Source organism: Tursiops truncatus, chromosome 13 (assembly GCF_011762595.2).
Source record: "Tursiops truncatus isolate mTurTru1 chromosome 13, mTurTru1.mat.Y, whole genome shotgun sequence".
In the NCBI taxonomy this organism is placed as follows: Eukaryota; Metazoa; Chordata; class Mammalia; order Artiodactyla; family Delphinidae; genus Tursiops; species Tursiops truncatus.
In genome coordinates, this window is record NC_047046.1 from 31,977,709 (window position 1) to 31,999,353 (window position 21,645).

The 21,645-nt window shown below is 41.6% G+C and overlaps 1 protein-coding gene across 1 annotated transcript in view; it reads left to right on the plus strand.

Moving 5' to 3' along the window:
- The first annotated feature begins 6,472 nt into the window (after nt 1–6,472).
- Nucleotides 6,473–21,645, plus strand: part of L3MBTL4 (L3MBTL histone methyl-lysine binding protein 4) — a 350,477-nt gene continuing 335,304 nt past the window's right edge. The window contains exon 1 of the mRNA XM_033837582.2: nt 6,473–6,671. The gene's annotated coding sequence lies outside the window, so the exon portion shown is untranslated. The remainder of the gene's footprint in view (nt 6,672–21,645) is intronic.

The following is a 21,645-nucleotide window of genomic DNA, read 5'->3' on the forward strand; positions in this document are numbered from 1 at the left end:
CAAATCACTTGTGAACAAAATAATATGACGAGGCAATAAATAGGATCTGAGACTAAAACAGTCTAAAATAAAATGCCAGCATTATGAAACAGACCGTGGTCAGAGGGTTTGGCAAGGAGAAGGTCTTTGGGGTCTGGAGTGATGAGAAAAGGACCCAGAAGGAGTCGGGCCTTGGGCTGAATCTTGTGTAGATGGACAGAAGGAAGTAGCGTGTGGGAACCTAGGAGGGAGAAAGGGGGTCTCATGCCCCCAAAAGGATGATTATGATTTATTTAGAACAAAGAGAAAATATCTGCAGGGCCCAGTTTGGGCACTGTGGACATATATGCTCTCCCCACCAGCCCCTCCCAAACAAGAAAATGTTTATTCATTTTCCATGATTCATCATAATTTCTCCTCTGCGAAGGCTCTCCCAGTTCTCACAACCCGAGTTCCTTCCTTTGACTTGCACTTTTCCTGGTTCATCTGTATATAAACACGTTCTTTTTTAACGGCCCAGACTTTAGATTTTGCCATTTTCTTTTTATTAATTTTTAAAAATTGAGGTATAGTTGACATATAACATTATTTTATGTTTCAGGTGTGCAACACAGTGATGTGATATATGTGTGTATTGTGGAATAATTACCACAGTAAGTTTAATTAACATCCATCACCTCACGTAGTTACAATTTTTTTTTCTTGTGATTGAGGACTTTTAAGAGCAACTCTCCCAGCAACTTTCAAATATGTAATACAGTGTTATTAACTATAGTCATCATTAACTATAGTCATCAAAAAAAAGTTGTATATATTCTTCAAGACTTAGTTTTTGTCTTTAAGGAGCACATATATGTCCTTCAAGGGCAGGAACAGGTCCTCAGTTCTCTTTATTCAGAGTGTTTTGGCACCATGGTTGTAGCTTTTTAACGTAAGTGATAACAACCCTCTGGTGCCTGGCTTGGTACCTGGCAGGTGCTTTAAGCACACAGTCACCGGGTATCTGGAGGGTGCATTCCGGGTGGGAGCAGAGGCTGGGTGGGAAGGCAGCGGTCAGGAAGCCCATCGGATGATGAAGGAGGATTTGCAGCTGGAAGGCCTGGAGTTGTCACCTTGAAGGGCAGGGAGAGCGGAAAGCCACTGGGAGTGGGGGAGCAGTGCAGGAAGCACCAGACGGCCCCCATTCCTCCCAGTGTGTCTTAGGGTCCCTTCTTTAGAGCTGAAGGAGATTTGACAATCGCCATTAAATGTGTCTTGATTGTTTCAATTAATTCTTTTAATGAAGAACACTGCTGCTGTGAATTGGGGACGTTGGCAGGAGAGCCACGTTGGCGAGTTGGGAGCAGAGGGGAGCAGACAAGTTCAGTTTTTTAAAAGCTGCATTCACAGAGCGGCTGCAGTGCTGAGCTTGGAGAGAGGCGCTCTGACGTTGGGCTGGGAGAAAGCCAGCCAGGAAGTCTTCAGCTGTCACGGGTGACAGTAAAAGGACCACGGGACGGAGCAAGTGAATTACCCAGAGAGGAGAGAGTGGTTCCCTGACTGGGGACTGAGGCTCCTCCACCCACTGAAGGGGTCCCTGAGAGAAACCAACATGGTCAGATGGTGCAGGGGTTGGGGGGGAAGCAGGCAGCCAGTGATGGGGAGCCCCTGCAGGACCAGAGGGGGCGCTCTGTGTTAGGTCCGTACTGATGAAAAATCCCAGCTCAGGAGGCGGAGTTGAACTTGGCTAGAAGGAGGTGATGGTGGTAGCAAGGCTCAGTGTGAGCCATCGGTGGTGTTTTGCTTTCTGTGTTAGGTGTATAGATGCTCCCCTTTCTTGTGAATCGTGGTTTGCAGTTTACAAAGCATTTCCACTTTGTAGCATTGGTGAACATTTTGAGGGTAGTTTATTGTGAAGAAAGTGAAGAAGTGAAGAAAACTATTGAGATCCATCAAAAAAAACAGTGGACATACTTCCAAAGGGCCCTTGCGGAGATTAGTATAAATATGGATATTATCTTGGACTTAAGCAAAATAAAGCAAAAACAATGAATTAGAATATATTTGGGAGAAATAAAACTCCAGTTACTTCATACACGTAATATCTTTTTTTTAAACACTTGCACTACTCTTTTTTTAGAACTGTGCCTTAGAAGAATTTACCCCTATTTTATTTTGCAAATACAAACAGTTTTCCGCAGTAGCAGTGGAAAACCGAAACCTTTGCCCTGAGCCCATCAGAGCTGTTACTCTGCTCCCTGGCCCCATGTGTGCCTTCTGGGAGGATTCACTGCAGGAGGACCTCCTGCTCCCGGAACCTCCTGAACATTTATTCTTCCTGTTGTGTAGATTTCAGCTCATGGGCAAGGTATTTTCTTAATGAGCCTAGACATTGTGGAGAAGCCTTGTGCATCCCTTCTGACGATGGATCTTAGGTGATGAGAGTTTGGTGGCTGCCACAATTAATAATTGATTGATAGCTTGTTTGGAAGGTACCAGGTGGGGGACGTGGGAGACAGAGCAGCGGTGATGCATCTTTTGTCCCTGTGCCTGGCCAGAGAGGACGCATTCAATTAGAGGGACAGATGGACAGCAGGACACTTTCATACACAGCGTTTTGGTGTGTAAGCTCTTACAATAGCTTTTAAGATTGTGATAGCTTTTTTTTTTTTTTGCGGTACGCGGGCCTCTCACTGCTGTGGCCTCTCCCGTTGCAGAGCACAGGCTCCGGACGCACAGGCTCAGCGGCCATGGCTCACGGGCCTAGCCGCTCCGCGGCATGTGGGATCTTCCCGGACCGGGGCACGAACCCGTGTCCCGTGCATCGGCAGGCGGACTCTCAACCACTGCGCCACCAGGGAAGCCCCCCTGATAGCTTTTTAAAATTAAAAAAAAAAATTATTGAAGTATAGTTGATGTACAGTGTTGTGTTAGTTTCTGCTGTACAGCAAAGTGACTCGGTTATACATATATATACATTCTTTTTTATATTCTTTTCCATTATGGTTTATCTCAGCATATTGAATATAGTTCCCTGTGCTATACAGTAGGACCTTGTTGTTTTGTGATAGCTTTCAGATTAAATCATGGTTGCCCTACTTACTCCCTGTTTTTTTGAGGGGTAGTGAATTAAGGAACCTAAATGGAGACGAGGCATTTTTGCTGGGCATCCACTTTGTGTCTGTTGTGTGCGGTGTGCATGGGGGTGACTAGTGCAGACAACTCCTGCCTTAATGAAGCGAATAGTCCAGCGAGGGGACGGACATTAAACAATCTCCCCCATAAATGTCTAAGGACAGACTTGAAGTATATTATGGGGAAGACCAACAGAAGTCCCTAATTTGGTTTTGTGGGTAGAAGAGGCGTCTCTGAGAAGAGGAGCCACTGACCAGGCAGGGGGCAGGGCAGAGAGAAGTTGAGGGACAGGGAGGCACGTGTGCGAAGCAGGCAGGGGGAGGGCGAGGCCCAGGGTGGGCGAGGGTCTGGGGGAGTCGGGGCCTGAGCGGGAAGCCCCAGGAAGGACGCGCTGAGGGTCGTGCATTCTCTCCTGCTTCCCACAGGAAGGCTTTGCAGGGGCTGAGCAGGGCGTGGTGGAATCTGCTTTGTGTTGGGTGAGGCTCCCGTGGGCTGCCGCCTCTGGAATACTGTGCGGGTGGCAGGACCGGTTAGGATGCCACCTTGGGGGTCCCGGTGAGGGGAGCTGGGTGTGGAGATGGGCAGAGATGGAGGGACTCCAGGAGTACTTTGGAGATAGAATTTACAAAATTGCTTATCGATGGGAGGGTAAAATTGCTACCGTGAATTTTCACATGAGAAACTGGGTTAATTTTCGTAGATGGGGGAAGACTGGGATGAAGCAGACCTCGTAACGTGGCCGCTGGATGTTGGTTATTTTTAGGGAGACAACTTGGTGTGGTTGTGACGTGTGTCAGGCACCCAGCTTTGTGCTTGGCACATGGTTTTGGAGTTTAACAAATGTGGGCTTTCTTTTGCTTTTCTGTGGCTGTGGGTTTTTTGTATTCTGCTCAGCTCATACCAGACCTACCGGCCCTCTTGAATTGGAGCAGCAGATCTGTCTGCAGGTGGGCACGTGTGCCCAAGTGCACGTGGTCTCAGGGCGGCCGTCAAGCAGCCTTGCGGGGAGCGTTTTCAGCCTTGACCAGGAAGGTCTAAAATGACCTGGTATGCTGTGTGGACCATCTGTTTCTCAGTTTCCCCTCCAGCCTGGTGTCCCAACACTGATCTCAACACCGGGAGACTCTCCAAGCCCCTGAAAGGTCTCTGGCCCTGCAATTAGGAGCCATTGCTTATTCTTCGTGGTTCCTTCTTTTGTGAGTACATCAAACTTAAAAATGGGACTTTCTCGAGTGACAGCAGCTACAAGATTGCTCTTCGTCACTATTATTATTGCTATAACTTCTTTCTAAGTAAAAACAAAGGAGCAGATTACAGACATGATTCCAGGCCTGTATAAATGGATCCAGGTGAGCACTGGTTCAATCCAAGGCCCAGTTCATAGATGAGCACATGTGCTGCTCTTGCCTTTGGTTTTCTAGATGGAGCCAAGCAGGGTACCCTGACTTGGCACTGTTTGGCAGATGGGGTTCAGACCTAAATCCGGGGTCACCAATTTCGATGTCAGGGGCTAGGCAGGGAAGGGAACTGAGTGAAGCTGGCAGAGAGAAGAAAACTCAGCGTCCTCTTGATTTTGCTTTCATTTTCTCACCTTGGAAACCCGCGCACAGGCACTTGTTTAGTATAAGAAGTTCTCTAAGTACAAGGATAGTGAGAGGGAGGAAAATCCCCTCAGTACCATGGAGACAGTAGGGAGTGGTGGAGACTGTGGCAAACTACTCCTATATGTTCTAAAGGGGTAGTTATTATTTCTTTAAAAAACTACCCCAAGTTGGAAACCTGCATTAAAATCAATGTGAAACCTCCCTATTTAAAAGTGCGGGCTCCCTAGTAGGTGCGAGGACACTGCCAAGGTAAACAGTATGTTTGCTGAGCGGATACTGTTTGTGGCTGTTTCACAGCCTCTGACTTGTGGGGTCGGCTCCATGGCGTGCTGAATGTACTTTCCTTTGCTCACGTGGTTTTCCTTCACTCATCCTTCACTTTGTTATGAATCCTGATGGAGAATATCAGCCAGCATATCAGCTTCTTATTCTGCGGATTCCTGCCATTTAAGTCTGACCTGGTTAAACCTGGTAGTGAGGAGTGGGCAGCTGGGCCCAGCCCTGTGACTCTGTAAGGCACCTGCTTGTGTGAGAGGCTGGAGTGATCAAACTCTGGGTAGAAGCTAGGCTTTTTAAAGCTTTCCATCATGCTTCTCTGGAATTTTAAAAACATATTCGTGTTAAAGTGTATCTTTTTAACTAGTTGTCTAAGCGTTTGTGAGACTTCAGGACACTACTTTTTGTACGATTGGAGGGGACGGTGCTTTCTCTTGCCTGTGGGCTCTTGCTCATTTGTACCTGGTTTTCTCGTTGTGAATTTTCCTCCTCCAGGAAGCCTCCAGGCATCCCTCAACCTGCGTTTCACCCCCTCTGCTGTGTGCTTTCCTGCCGCGATGTGCCGTTGTGCGTATCTCACTCTGAAGGGTAGAGCTTTGGTCCCCACGGAACCTTTTGGGTTAAGTGAGGGCTCGCTCCGTTCCCTGTATCTTTCCAAAGCCCAGCGATTGCCTGACACATGTTAGACACCAGTAAATAAAGGCTGAGTGATTTTGATTCAATTAGTGGCAGGCTCATACAGAAGAGAAATTCCACAAAGTCCCTAGCATTTGGGGATTCTGTGACTGCCCAGCTTAGACTTTGGGTTTGATTGAAAATGTAAGCACTGACCTTTCAGTCACTCATTTTATTATCATTATGGTCACGTGTCAAAGGAAATAGAAAGGTTCTTCTCTTTTGCTTTATGGCAAAGGGTATCCTTTGATTCCAGATCATTGCACCCTTTAGTCCTGGAACTAGACATCATCAAGGTGAATTATTAGAGATGCCGACATGGCGCTTTCAAATCTATATTTTATGCAGTCAATTTCTGAGGATGGTTAGAACAAAGACTTTTTTTTCTCCCTTTCTCTTTGAAAACAGTGAGCTTGCTGTCATTTCATTCCCACATGATATGTGGATGTTTCTCGGGCAGCTTAATGCATACAGCTGAGCTTAGAGTAGGAACCATCAAGGCTAACAGACCAAGAATTTGAGACGCCATCACCAGCCCAGGAGAGCAAATCCCACGCTTAGAGTGATTTCCAAGTTGATAGACTTCTGTGTAGGGTGATGAGTGTATTTCATTTGTTTTGTTAATCGAATGCCACAGATACTTGGTTCTTTTCAGAAAGGTAATAGTATGGTGCCGGGTCCCGCATCCCATGTAAATTAGCAGCTGTCAGTTGGCACACGCCCTGTGGATGGAGCCTGCGTACAGAATGGAAGCGTCCGCCTTCCAGCTGTTGCCATCTTTGTGTTTTGTGTGAATGTAAAGCCCGTCTATTTTACAGCAGCCGATCGTACGTGATCCTGAGGGCCACTTTTTTCTTCTACTGTGAGGACAAGGAGAATATCACCGCCAGTCTTTTCAGAACCGGCTCACGCCTGTGTCCAAAACAAACCATGTCCCTGGAGTAAATGGAGAGAGGAAAAAGAAAGGAAGCCATGCAGGGTACAGTCATACATTAATCACCAACGTGATTCGCAAAGTGTGAGGTTAGTGGGCCTGGTTTTTTTTTTTTTTTTTAAACAGAGAACAGGAGTATTTATTTATTTTTAAATTTATTTATTTATTTATTTTGGGCTGTGTTGGGTCTTCGTTTCTGTGCGAGGGCTTTCTCTAGTTGTGGCAAGCGGGGGCCACTCTTCATCGCGGTGCGCGGGCCTCTCACTATGGCGGCCTCTCTTGTTGCGGAGCACAGGCTCCAGACGCGCAGGCTCAGTAGTTGTGGCTCACGGGCCTAGTTGCTCCGCGGCATGTGGGATCTTCCCAGACCAGGGCTCGAACCCGTGTCCCCTGCATTAGCAGGCAGACCCTCAACCACTGCGCCACCAGGGAAGCCCCAGTGGGCCTGGTTTTAAATTGGGTTGATGTCCACATAAATTGTCTTTCAAGTTTCTAGAACTTTCAGCTCAAAGTAGCTGTAGCGTCTACCATAGGTCAACTATGGCTTATGAAGAAGCTTTATCCTGTCCCACATCTAGCAACTTAGGCTTAGCATTTTCTTGAATTTTAGGGAGTTTAGAAGTAATCTAATTCAGGTTTTCTCAGTCTCTACTATTAAGTCATTTTTTTGTTCTCAAGGGCTGTTGTGTGCATTATAGGATGTCTGTAACAGCAGCATCCCTGGCCCCTACCCACTGGGTGTCTGTAGCACTTCTCCGCACTTAGTTGTGACAACCAAAATGTCTCTAGATGTTTCCAAATGTTCCCTGAGGAGGGGCCAGAGAGGGCAGAATCGCCCAGGTTGAGATGGAGCCAAAGGGACGCTGAGACGCCGGCCCCACCCCCAGGGACACAGGGCCGAGTTTGTGGTTTCTGTGTATCGCATCAGGGAGGACGCGCCGGTGTATTTGTGTATTTATTCATTCAGCGGTGCTTTTGAGTACCTGCTGCACGCCAGGCCCAGGCACTGGGAAATACCCAGAATCAATCTGGGGAGGGGGCTTGCCAGGGACTGGCCCCTCAGACTCCACGGGAGAGGTGTGAAAAAGTCAGTGCCTGTGCTGACGAAAAGGCACGTGCTTTCTGAAAGCAGAGAGGGAGGACACCTGCGTCCAGTCCCTGGTGCACAGGCGCTCTTGTTCTGCTCCATGTGTGGTCCAGCAGAAGCTGACTTGGCGGGTTGCGCAGTGCAGGGCCAGCCACCTTCCCGCCGCCAGCTGGGTCCCATCGCACCGCCCCCCCCCACCCCCCCACAGGGACCTGTGTCCCAGACAGGAGAAGCCCACGGCTTTAATCAGGCCCTCGTGGGGGTGGGGATGAATGGTGTGTTCAGGGTTGTGTTATTTCCAGATCATTCGTGTGGCCCCTGCTGGCTTGTTGCACAAAAGAAGAAAGCTAGTCACTTCCTGCACATTGAAAAATCTCTGTCCTCATCTTCATGCGTTCTCACTGAGTGTTATATTACAAGTGAAGATAATAGAGTCGCCAGAATACATATGCCCTTATGTACGAGGATTGAAAAAGTTCTCCAACGTTTCCTCAGGCTGAATCACTGAAAATATCGGTCAAAACTGAAAATAAAATGAAATAGTTAACAACCTATTTTGAGGGGTGGTTTAATTCACTCACCTTCTTGAAATTATTCTGATTTCCACCTAATCCACTCCTGAGTTTCCATAATGAAGGTCCCATAGTTAGGTAAGTGCTCTGGTCTCTTTTATACCCTCCTTAGGGTCACACTGACCCACCCGCAATGAGGATCTTCCTTCTGGGAATAAGATGAGGGAAACTTTTAAAGAGGGGACAGGAAATGGAGCTTCTCCTCTTCATTTTGTTCCCAGAGTTTGAACGTGCCACCCCTCCCAGACGTGAGATGAAGCTAGAGGGGATGATGGCGCACCTGACCCCGAGTCCCTTTCACTTGGTTGTTGAACCGAATGTGGAAGGAACAGGACCTGCTGTGCCAATGTAACACGTGTTTGTAGCATCCCACTTAGTATCCTGAAATAAAGTTAGCAGGCAAATAACTCACCTATTCAGACTTCCAAAAAGTCAATATAATGTCCATATATAATAAGGGGGAGAAATAAATGGAAGGTAATTTATAGTAAAATGGTATGCGTTTCAAAATGTTTGGGTATGATTAGTCTAGAAAATAAAAGGAAGTCTTTGGATGCTTGTACCTACGGGTGGACTCAGTGTGAAAGTGACCAGTTAAAATGCTGACGCAGGGAGACTGCCTCAGGCAAGGGTGTCTGAGCAGCCATGGCTGCTCCTCCTGAAATGGTAGACAGCATCTGCTGAAATTCCACCTGAAACAAAGTAAAACCGTTCCTCCCTTTACACAGAGTTGCATTCCAGGGAAAGATAGGAAATACGAAAACCATGCAAAATGCTTTTTGATTATATGTAAAATAGAATTTTGTTCAAGGTTTAGAGAAGCATAAATAGGGTTTTCAAATACATGAATGTCAGGTGGGACTGACTCTCACCTTTGAAAAGTGAGAGCCTTTGCAGTAAGTACCCTATTCCATTTTTTATCTAAAAATAGGAATTGAGAATGAAAATTAGTTTTAGCATTTGGGGTTTACTCTTACGTGGTTGGCGTGTAATGTTCTAGTCCTGGTGTGCAAACTGTTTTCCCCCTCATTTGTACTTTTACCTACACGTTGTACCCTGTGTTGTTGCCCCGGCGCAGCTGCAGTTCTGGGTACGTTTTGAGGTTTGGGGTGAGAATGGGGGTGGGACTGGATTCCAGTACATTCTTACAGACTGAATACCATGTAAGAAGAAATGGGGGCTCCAGCTTCCACAAAGTAATATTTTAATGGTGTTTGAAAACTAGCAAGAATTCAGAGGATGAAATGAAATATAGCATATGAAATGAATGCACAGTGATGTCTATAATGGAGCCTATGGGCACTCAAGTTAAATATGTGCCACATACGCTATCACACCCCCGCGTCTCCACGCTCATCCTCGCACATGGCGGCTTCGGGTTTATTATTGATTTGGGTAACTATTATTGTCCATGAGAGATATAAGGACATACTCCTCTTTCAGTTCAGCTTGTGGCCACTGTGTAATTAGAATTAGATATAGCATAAGTTTGTGTTTAAAGGGTAGGGCATGTGGTTTTATGAGGTCTTTTTCTGATGATGCAAACTAGAGGTGAGAGTTGGCCAACGCATCAGGTAACTTCAAATTAAAATTGTGTCCTAGTCCAAGAGTGTAAATGGAGGGCACACTGTAAGTCATAGGTCCTGACACTCAGCAGTGAGGCTGGAGGAAGATGTGGGATTCTGAACGGGGCAGCTCACTGGGTTTGGCCTCTGTCTGCCTTGAGGTTGGAGTTCAAAGCCTGGTGTCTCTCTGAACCTGTCTCTAGCCTGCAGTTCTCAGGAGCTGTGTGTTGATTTTGGGGGTGGGTATAGGCCGTGTTCTTGATTATTGCCGGCATGTGCAGAGTGTTCAGGAAGCTCCTCAAGAAGTTTACAAATATCAGACCCACAGATTTTTGCAGTCTTCTTCTTTGATATCATCTCTGGCTTTTCTGTCACTCTTTTGTCTCGTGTTTCACTCTATATCTATAGGCTGAGTGTAGAAACACTTGGGCAAATGCACTCAATGGTTTATCAACTAATAATGGATTTACACGTACACCATATGTAAGGGAAACAGAAAATTGATGTATTAAGTTGTTTAAGGCTTACTCTGTGTTTTGGAAGGCTTGCTGAAGTATAATTTTTGGTAGACTTAACAGAAAAGAACTTTGCAAGGTCAGATGCAGAACATCCTAACTTGGTTTTCCCCCATATTTTTAATTTAGCACTATATAAAGATATTTTTAAAGTTTATTTGGTATTTCTACCATACTTTATACTTTTAGAGCCTATCCATATGGATGTCAGTTATTACTTTTTTAAAACATGTGCTGATTTTGCTGCACGGTGATTGCTTAAGGTCAGAATTCGTAGTGGCAGTTAACTCCTAGCCAGTGTTTAAGATATCTCTTTGTTTTTATTTAAAAGTTTCTTATTGGATAAAAATGTTACATTTTACAGGTCATCAACTATCAAGAATTTCTGTAATAGAAGAAATGGTTTTCTGAGGGAACTAAACTGATTAGTATTCTGAGTATTTCAGTGTATCATATAAAGAAATTTCATATGAAAGGTCTTCTTAAGGTTAACAATAAAATTTACTATGTTAATTTTCCATTAGTTATATTACCTAAAAGAGTTAGAGTTTGTTATTTTCTAAGATGTAAGTACAGTGACACTTGACATTTTGCTAGCTTTTGAGAAGATAGTAACTTCTGAACTTTGATAAATTATACCCAGTCAGTTAAGATAAAAATGAATAAGAAATAAATGGTTATGGCTGACAATTAACATACAGACAAAAAAAAAAAAAAAAGCCCTTAATAAGAAAGCCACTTATACAGTTAGGTGGCACCATTTCCTTTTTCTTTTCAAATATTTGACTAAGTGTAATTAAAATGTAAAGAGGTTTCATGTGACCTTATTTAGATCTAGCCAGATTAAAGACAAATAGGAAAAGTAAGTTAGAAACCAGTTTGAGGTGAAGATCCTGCCCCCGTGTGTTACTGAAACATATCTTCCAACCCATAAGCAGAGAGCAGCTGACTGTTTTAGGACTGCTGAGCAAACATTTGGGGTGCTCTCAAGGGCTCCTGAGGGCAGGCTTCAAGGGTCTGGAACCTTAGAGTCATCTGGGACTGGCAGGTGACTTGAGTAGGTGAAGTGGCCTGGATGTAAGATGGGAGGGAGTCGTGGGCTTGCGGTGCCCTGGTGTACATCTGCAGGCCTGTGCCATGTGTTCGTGCCTTTGGGAGTTTGAATTCTTTGTTGCCAGGCTTAATATTCCTTTCTTTTCTAGTTTCTTCCCTCACAATCAAAGTCAGAAATCTAGTTATTTAAAATGTTTATGTAATTTCCTGGGTCCTATCTATTGCTTTTTCTTTTTTTTAATTGAAATACAATATTATATTAGTTTCAGGTGTACAACATAGTGACTTGACATTTATATACATTACAAATTGATGACCATGATAAGTTTAGAACTATCTGTCACTGTACAAATTTACTCAGACGTTATTGACTATATTCCCTATGTGTACATTGCCTCTCTGTGACTTATTTTATAACTGAAAGTTTGTACATCTAAACCTCCTGCACCTATTTCACCCAATCCCCCACCTACCTCCTTTGGCAACCGCCAGTTTGTTTTCTGTATCTGTGAGTTTGTTTCTGTTTTGTTTGTTTTGTTTTTTAGATTCCACATATAAGTGAAATTATATTGTATTTGTCTTTGTTTGACCTATTTCACTAAGCATAATATTCTCTAGGTCCATCCATGGTGTCACAAATGGTGAAATTTCATTCTTTTTTATGGCTAAGTAATATTCCATGCCTGTATGTGTGGATGCTTAAGTTGCTTCCATATCTTGGATAATGTAAATAATGCTGTAATGAACATAGGGGTACATACATGTTTTTGAATTAGTGCTTTTGTTTTCTTCAGATAAATACCCAGAAGTGGAATTGTTGTATCATATGGGAATTCCGTTTTTAATTTTTTGAGGAACCTCCATACTGTTTTCCATAGAGGCTGCACCAGTTTACATTCCCATCAACATTGCACAAGTGTTCCCTTTTCTCCTCATCTTCACCAACACTAGTTTTATTTTGATAATAGCCAATCTGAGTGGCGTGAGGTGATATCTCATTACGGTTTTGATTTGCATTTCCCTGATGATTAGTGATGTTGAGCATCTTTTCATGGACCTATTGTCCATCTGTATGCCTTCTTTGGAAAAATGTCTGTTTGGGTCCTCTATCCATTTTTCAGTTGGGTTTGCTTTTTTGATGTTGAGTTGTATGAATTCTTTGTATATTTTGAATATTAACCCCTTGTCAGATACATTGTTTGCAAATATCTTCTTTCATTGAGTAGGCTGCTTTTTTGGTTTGTTGATAGTTTCCTTCACTGTGCAAAACCTTTTTAGTTTAATTTGATGTAGTCTCATTTGTTTGTTTTTGCTTTTGTTTTCCTTGCCTGATGAGACATATCCGAACAAATATTGCTAAAACCCATGTCAAAGAGCATGCTTTGTTTTGTTCTAGGAATTTTATGGTTTCAGGTGTTAGATTTAAGTCTTTAATCAATTTGGTGTTTATTTCTGTATATGTGAATAAGTAGTCTAGTTTAATTCTTTTGCATATAGCTGTCCAGTTTTCCCAGCAACACTTATTGAAGAGGTTGTCTTTTTTCTGTTGTATACTCTTGTCTCCTTTGTTGTAGATTAGTTGACCACTATTCTGTTTTGATTACTATAGCTTTATAGTATAGTCTGAAATCAGGGAGCATGATACCTCCAGCTTTGTTCTTCTTTCTTAAGATTGCTTTGACTATTAGGGGTCTTTCGAGGTTTCATACAAATTTTAGGATTATTTGTTACTTTTCTGTGAAAAGTTATTCAATGCATTGAATCTGTAGTTTGCTTTGGATTACATGGACATTTTATCAATATTAATTCTTCCAATCCATTAGCATGGTACATCTTTCTAATTATTTGTGGCATCTTCAATTTATTTCATTAATATCTTATAGTTTTCAGAGTACAGGTCTTTTATTGCCTCAGTTAAATTTATTCCTAGATATATTATTCTTTTTGATGCAGTTGTAAATGGGATTGTTTTCTTAGTTTCTCTTTATAATAATTTGTTATCAGTGTATAGAAATGCAACAGATTTCTGTATATACTGATTTTGTATCCTGCAATTTTACTAAATTCATTTATTAGTTCTAACAGTTTTTGGTGGAATCTTAAGGGTTTTCTATATATAGCATCATGTCATGTTCAAATGCAGGCATAGCTTGGAGATATTGGGCGTTTGGTTCCAGACGACCACAAGAAAGCAAATATTGCAATAAAGTGAGTTACTTGAATTTTTCAGTTTTCCAGTGCATATAAAGTTTGTTTGCACTATACTGTACTTTATTAAGTATGCATAGCATTATGTCTAAAAAAATGTGCTTACCTTAATTAAAAATTACTCTGTTGCTAAAAATGCTAGACATCATCTGAGCCTCCAATGAGTCTTAGTATTACCATCAAAGACTACTGATCACAGATCACCATAACAAATATAATAATAATGAAAAAGTCTGAAATGTGAGAATTACCAAAATGTGATACAAAGACACAGCATGAGCAAATCCTGTTAGAAAAATGGTGCGAATGGACTTGCTCAATGCAAGGTTTATACAAATGTTCTATTTGTTAAAAAAAAAAAAAAACAACAATGTCTGTGGAGTACAGTAAAGCAAAGCACAATAAAACAAAGTGTGCTGGTAGTGACAGTTTTACTTCTTCCTTTCCATTTTGGGTTCCTTTATTTCTTTTTCTTGTCTAGTTACTGACTTCCAGTACTATGTTGATTAAAAGTGGCGAGAGTTGGCATCCTTGTCTTGTTCCTGATCTTGGAAGAAAAGCTTTATGGTTTTTACCACTGTGTATAGTGTTAGCTGTGGGCTTGTCATGTATGGCCTTTACTATGTTGAGGTACATTTCTTCTACCAGGTTGTTCAGAGTTTTTTCATGAAATTATGGTGAATTTTGTCAAATGCTTTTTCAGCATCTGTTGAGAAGATAATATGATTTTATCCTTCATTTTGTTAATGTGGTGTTACATGGATTGAGTTAGGGATGTTGAACCATCCTTGTATCTCTGGAATAAATCCCACTTGTTCATGGTGTATGATCCTTTTGATGTGTTGTTGTATTTGGTTTGCTAATATTTTGTTGATGATTTTAGGATATCGGCCTGAAATTTTCTTGTCTGGTTTTCATATCGGGGTAATGGTGCCTCATGGAATGAGTCTGAAGCATTCCTTTACAGTTTTTTGGAATACTTTGAGAAGGATAGCTATTAACTCTTCTTTAAATGTTTGGTAGAATTCAGCTCTGAAGTCGTTTGGCCTGGATTTTTGTTTGTAAAGAGTTTTTTGATTACTGAATCCATTTCTTTACTAGTGAGCACAGATTTTCTGTTTCTTCCTCCTTCAGTCTTGGAAGATTATATGTTTTTAGAAATTTATCAGTTTCTTTTAGGTTGTCCAGTTTGTTGGTGTGTAATTATTAATAGTAATCTCTTGTGATACTTTGTACTTCTGTGGCATTGATTGTAACTTCTCTTTCATTTCTGATTTTATGTATTTGGGCCCTCTCTCTTTTTGTCTTGATGAGCTCAGCTGAAGTTTTATCCATTTTGTTTATCTTTTCAAAGAACCAGCACTTAGTTTCATTGATCATTTCTATTATTATTATTATTTGGTTTCTATTTCACTTATTTCTGCTCTGATCTTTATTATTTCCTTCCATCTACTAACTTTGGGCTTCATTTGTTCTTCTTTTCTAGTTCCTTAGGATGTCAGGTTAGATTGTTTATTTGAGATTTCTCTTGTTTCCTAAGGTAGGCTTGTATTGCTATAAACTTCCCTCTTAGAACTGCTTTTGCTACATCCCACAGATTTTGGAATGTTGTGTTTCCATTTTCATTTGTTTCCAGGTATTTAAAATTTTCCTCTTTGAATTTCTTTGTTGACCCATTGCTTGTTTAGTAGCATATTGTTTAGCTTCCACGTATTTGTGTTTTTTTCCAATTTTCTTTTTGTAATTGATTTCTATTTTCATACCATTGTAGTTGGACAAGATGCTTGATAGGATTTTAGTCTTATTAAATTTATTGAGACTTGCTTTGTGGCTTAACGTGTGATCTTTCCTGGAGAATGTTCCATGTGCACTTGAAAAGAATGTGTATTTTGCTGTTTTTGAGTAATTTTCTATATTTATCTATTAAGTTCATGTGGTCTAAGGTATCATTTAAGGCCAATGTTTTCTTATTGATTTTCTGCCTAGGTATCCTATACATTACTGTAAGGGGGATGTCCAAGTCCCTTACTATTGTATTATTGTCAGTATGCCCTTTATGTCTGTCAGTATTTGCTCTATGTATTTAGGTGTCCCTATGTTGGGTGTATAGATGGATATTTACGAGTGTTATAGTCTCTTGTTGGACTGATTCTTTTATCATTATGTAATGTCCTTCTTTGTCTCTTGCTACAGTCTTTGTTTTAAAATCTATTTTGCCTGATACAGGTATTGCTACCTCAGCTTTCTTTTTGTTTCCAGTTGCATGGAATATCTGTTTCCATCCCTTCAGTTTCAGTCTGTGTGTGTCTTTACATCTGAAGTGAGTCTCTTGTAGCAGGGTATGTATGGGTTTTGTCTTTCTTATCTATTTGGCCACCTTATGTCTTTAGATTGGAGCATTTAGTCTGTCTGCATTTAAAATAATTATTGATAGGTATGTACTTATCACCATTTTGTTAATTGTTTTCCCTCTCTTTTTTGTCATTATTCTCTGTTCCTTTCTTCTCTTATTCTCTTCGCTTGTAATTTGATGATGTACCTTAGTGTTGTGTTTGTAATTTTTCTCTTTATTTTTTGTGTATCTGTGTTTGGTTCTTGGTTTATGGTGACCATGAGGTTCATACGTGACAACCTATATATACAGCAGTTGATTTTAAGTTTATGGTTGCTTAGTTTGGGTGCATTTTTAAAGCACTGCACTTTCACTCCTCTCTTTCATGTTTTATGTTTTTGACATCATATTTTGTATCTCTGTATTTTGTGTATTGCTTAACAAATTATTTTAGATATAAGTTATTTTACTACTTTTGTCTTTTAATTCTCATACTGTCTTTATGGGTGGTTGATCCACTACCTTTACTATATATTTGCCTTTACCATTGAGAGTTTTTCTTTTGTAATTTTTTTTGTTTCTAGTTATGGACTTTTTCATTTAAGGAAGTTCCTTTAACGTTTATCATAAGGCTGGTTTTTTGGTGCTGAAGTCCTTTAGCTTTTACCTGTTTGGGAAACTCTTCTTCTCTCCTTCAATTTTGAATGATAACCTTGCTGGGTAGAGTATTCTTGGTTGTAAATTTTCTCCTGTCAGTCTCTTCCTGTAGAGTTTCTGCTGAAAAATCAGCTAATAGTCTTATGGCAGTTTCTTTTACATAACTAGTTGTTTTTTTCTTGCTGCTTTTAAGATTTTCTCTTTATCTTTAATTTTTGACATTTAATTTTGATGTGTCTTGGTTGTGGGTCTCTGGGTTCATCTTGTTGTAACTTGCTGAGTTTCTTGGACTTGGATGTTTGTTTCCTTTACCAGGTTAGGGAAGTTTTCAGCGTTATTTCTTCAAATATGTCTACTGCCCCTTTCTCTCTCCTTTCTTTTTCTGGGACCCCTATAATGTGAATGTTAGTACACGTAATGTTGTCTCAGAGGTCCCTTAAATTAGGCTCCTTTTAAAATTCATTTTTCGTTTTGCTGTCCCAGTTGAATAGTTTCCACTACCCTGTCTTTCAGATTGCTGATCCTTTTCTTTTGCATCCTCTCATTTGCTGTTGTTTCCCTTTAGTGTATTTTTTCACTTCAGTTTCTCTGTTTTGTAGTTCTGATTGGTCTTTTTTTTATATTTTCTATTTCTTTTTTGAATTTCTCTCTGACTTCATCCATTCTTCTACTGAGTTCGGCGAGCATCTTTATGACTTCTTCTTTGAACTGTTTATCAAGCAAATTTCTTATCACACTGTGATATCATTGTTTCATATCAGTTGTTTTCTTGATATGGATTTTTTGGATATTGGGCTCTTTAGGTGATAATTTGAAATAGAGATTGGATGTCTAGTTGTTCTGGCGTTTTGATTTTTATAACAACTTGAAAAAATGTAGTTGCATATAGTTAATGACAAAAAGTGGCAACAGTTAACACAGGTTTGCTCAGCTTTTTGAACTTGGCATAAATAGGCTGCTTGTAGGTTTTAGTAGCTTTTAAAATAATAAAAAAAAAAAGTTTTTGTTTGTTGTTTTTCACGCTTGTGCCCCAGTATCTTGCACTGTGGTGCTCAGAAATATGAAACACACTCTGTCTTTGGACTTCCCTGTTGATTATCTTGTGGACAGTTTGTCTTGGTCCTTCTCTGGTTAGTCCTGCCCTGCTGCACTTCTTTCCTCCCTTCCTTTGGTGTCTCAGATCATCTAAGTTTCGTCTTAGTCTAGTTGGTTTTTGTGCTCATACTTCATCAGCATTTTTTGTTCATTTCCTCAGAATTCCTAAACATCCATTTTTACACTTAAAATGTTTACATCTTTGAATAAACATTCAAAACTGTCCTGCCTGGGTCTGTCTCCTCCTTGCTTATAGCCTTAAAAAATTTTTTTTTAATTGAGTTATAGTTGATTTTCAACGTTGTGTTAGTTTCAGGTGTACAGCAAAGTGATTCAGTTATACATATATATATAAATATATTTATAGTTCCCTGTAGGTCCTTGTTGGTTATCTATTATATGTGTGTGTGTGTGTGTGTGTGTGTGTGTGTGTGTGTGTGTGTATAAATAAACAAATATATATAAAATAGTGTATATAGAGCAGTTTCCTGGGGTCTGTGACAAAGTCCTCAGATGAAAGCTGTGGGGTCCACAGCATCTTCAGGGCTGTGAGGTGCTCAGCAGAGAGGGCTGGTGGTTTCTCTGCAGAGCAGGGCGCTGGGGTCTGGGGCCGCTCCTACTGCGTGGCGGATACTGGCAGCCCCTGTCCCACTTCCTTGTTCCTGGCTGGCCTTGGCTGTCTCACCTCTGCCAATCCTGGCGGGGTGATCCCTTGTGCAGTGCCCCGATAGCTTGGGGAGGTGGTCGCTCACCTGGCTTTCCTTCTCCTGCCAAGGGGATCTCCGTCAGGCTAGGGAGCCCCCCTGGTGCTGAGCACTGCCAGCCTGGGAGGTGGGGTCATGCAGAATTAAATCCTTCTTCCTGCCTATTTGGTGCCGTTGTTCTCAGGCTTGTTGCTCTACCCCATTGCTGAAGCTTCTTAATTGGACTCCCGAGCTCTCTCAGAGCTATTTGGTTGGGGAATCGCTGGCTAATTGTTAGTGGAGGGATGGAGGCTGGGGTTTCCTACTCTGCCGTCTTGATGATGTCAGAAACCTCAGATTGCTTTCCAAAAGCACATCGTTTATCCAGCAGCAGGAAGGTACCTTTCCCTCTGCATCTCTAGCCAGAGCTTCTTTTAATTTCATGTCAATCTGATGGGTATAAAAGGTATCTCATTATCATTTTAATGTGCATTACCTGGAGTCTATTTGAGCATCTTTTCACCTGTTTGTTGGCTGCTTTGCTGCTCTGTGCCTCCGTAACTCTGGATAATGTGTCTGTGCCTCTTTCCCTCATTTTATCCGTTTTCATATACTGTCTGTTGACATTCAGATGGGAAGGACGAGAATTGTTCTCATGCTGCTTTCCTCCCTTCTCTTCCTTTCAGTGTGATTGTTTCTTGTCCTGTCAACTTTTGATCATCTCACTTGGCTCCTCTTTATCAAGAGTAGGATATTTTCACCCTCTGTTTTCTTCCATCTTCCCCCATTTCTACAGTTTACCTTCTGTTAGTTACACTTGAACGTTGCGGAAGATGTAAAGAATTGTATTTTATGCCCTAGCCACAGCCATGTCTCCTCTGTTTTGCCCACTAGAAGACTTTAAAGGTTGAAAGCCAGTAAAATGTGTCTAAAGCAGAATGTTAAAGCAGAAGGGCCCAGAGATACTACTGAAACCAGGACTTCTCAAACTCTTCCATCAAAGTGGCCAAATGCCAGTTGAGAAAAAAGATAGTTCTTTCACGAACGCAAACTTTTATGTACATATTCAGGCAGTGTTTTCTCTTCCACTCCCATCATATACCAGTTTTCTTTTATGATAAATAAAACTGATAAACAAATTACTCCCTGAATCTGTTAATACAGTTAGCTTTCTGGGAAGATTTGTGAAATTGTATTGTGACTTTGAGTACTCGTATGGGGATCCTAGTTTGAGAAGCACAAATCTAATTCTTTGCTTCATTTTGTGGACACGGGAGTCATAGCACAGAGAGATGGTGTGATTTGCCCAAGTTCTCTTAGGTGAGGACCTCATATTTCAGGGTCCATTGTGGCTCCTAAGACTTCAGTTTGGTAGATGATCTATGCTCAGGCCCAACCTGTATTTCCAGTCTTATTTTCTCTTGAGTATGTTCAGGCCAAAAACCTTGGAGTCATTTTTCTTTCTACATAATCCAGTCTGTCATCAGATCCTGGTGGCTCTGTCTCTGAAGTGTACCCAGCCTCTGGCCACTTCTTATGTCCTTAGACACTGCCACCTCTGTCCAAGCCATCGTCATCTCACCTGGACCACAGCTGCAGGTTCTCGATTGGCCTCCCTGTTTATAGCCTTGCCTTCCACGGGGTCCATTCAGGTCTTGTCTGTTCAGAACCCTTTAATCCCATTCACGTTTCATTCATAGTTAAAGGAGAGCCCTTTCCATGATCCGCAAGTCTTTCGTCGCTGGCTCTCCTCTGCCTTCCTGATCCGTCTCCTACCTTCTCCCCCAGCTTACTCTGCTCTGTCACTCTGGCTTCCTTGTTATTCGTTGAGCAGGTTAGTGGGCAGCTAGCTACCCCAGGACATTTGCACTTCCCTTTGCTGGGAACTCTCCTCACACAGCTGTGTCAGTCTTTCGTGCCCTCATTCCTTCAGATTTGTGTTCAGATTGTACCTTATCAGAGGGGCGTCTCTGACCTTAGCACTGATCACTGCCTGACGTCTGCGTCACATGTTTACTTGGTGGTGGTCTCTCCCTGGCTAGGATGCAGGCTCTAGGAGAACAGGGACCTTTCGTTTGTTCACCATTATATGCAATGTGTGAACAGTGCCCGGCAGCAAGTGCTCAGTAAAAATCTCTGTTGGAAAAAGAATGAATCTTTGTGTATTGCTCCCCGGCCTCGATGTCTGACTCTGGTCAAACAGTTATTCTATGAAATCCCAGACATTTCTCACATGCCATCTGTGCCAAGGCCCTGGGCTCCCCTTCCTGTCATGCCTTTGCTCTCAATGTTCACATTTTCTCAAATGTTTTTCCTTTTCTCTACTTGTTCAGATCTTCCTTTTCTTCAAGCACAACGGAAGTGCAGTTTCTTCAGTGAAGACCTTCGATCCCCGTGTTGAGTTGAGCACTTTGTTCTCGTGTGCTCAGTGTGCTATTTGCAGTTCTATTTATTACCTTGCAACTTGAGTTACAGTTATTTATATACATGGCTGATCTCTCCTCCTGGGTGGCAAGAGCCTTCAGGAAATCCCTGTATTTCCCAAGTGCTTGTTCTGGTGTTTTGGTGCCAGATACCCGTGAAGTGACGGGAGAAGTGAATTATATGGGTACTTAGGCCTTTACCCATGGCGCTGGCTCAGATTTAGAGACAGGTGCAAATTCTAGCTGATGTAAGGAATACTGAAGACTTGGGTGATATTTTTAAAGATAATATTAGAAATTAAAGGACTGGCAATAGGGACCATATGGGAATTGAGTTTACCTGCCTTTTTGGAGAGAGATTTAGGAATAGGGAAGGGTTTTTCAAAAGTAATGTTGAACAATTACTCTTGCCTTTAAAAAAGTAAAGAATTAATTTATATAGTAACTAATGATTTTTTCTTATTTATTTTTATTGGAGTATAGTTGCTTTACAATGTTCTGTTAGCTTCTACTGCTCAGCAAAATGAATCAGCCATACATATACATATATCCCCTTCCTTTTGGACTTCCTTCCCATTTAGGACACCACAGTGCATTAGTAGAGTTCCCTGTGCTATACAGTATGTTCCCATCAATTGTCTATTTTATACATAGTATCAATAATGTATATGTGTTAATCCCAGTCTCCCAGTTCCTCCGTCCCCACCCCTTCCCCCCTTGGTATCCATACATTTGTCCTCTAGTCTGTGCCTCTGTTTCTGCTTGGCAAATAAAGTCATCTCTACCATTTTTCTAGATTCCACATATATGCGTTAATATACGGTATTGATTTTTCTCTTTCTGACTTACTTCACTCCGTATGACAGACTCTAG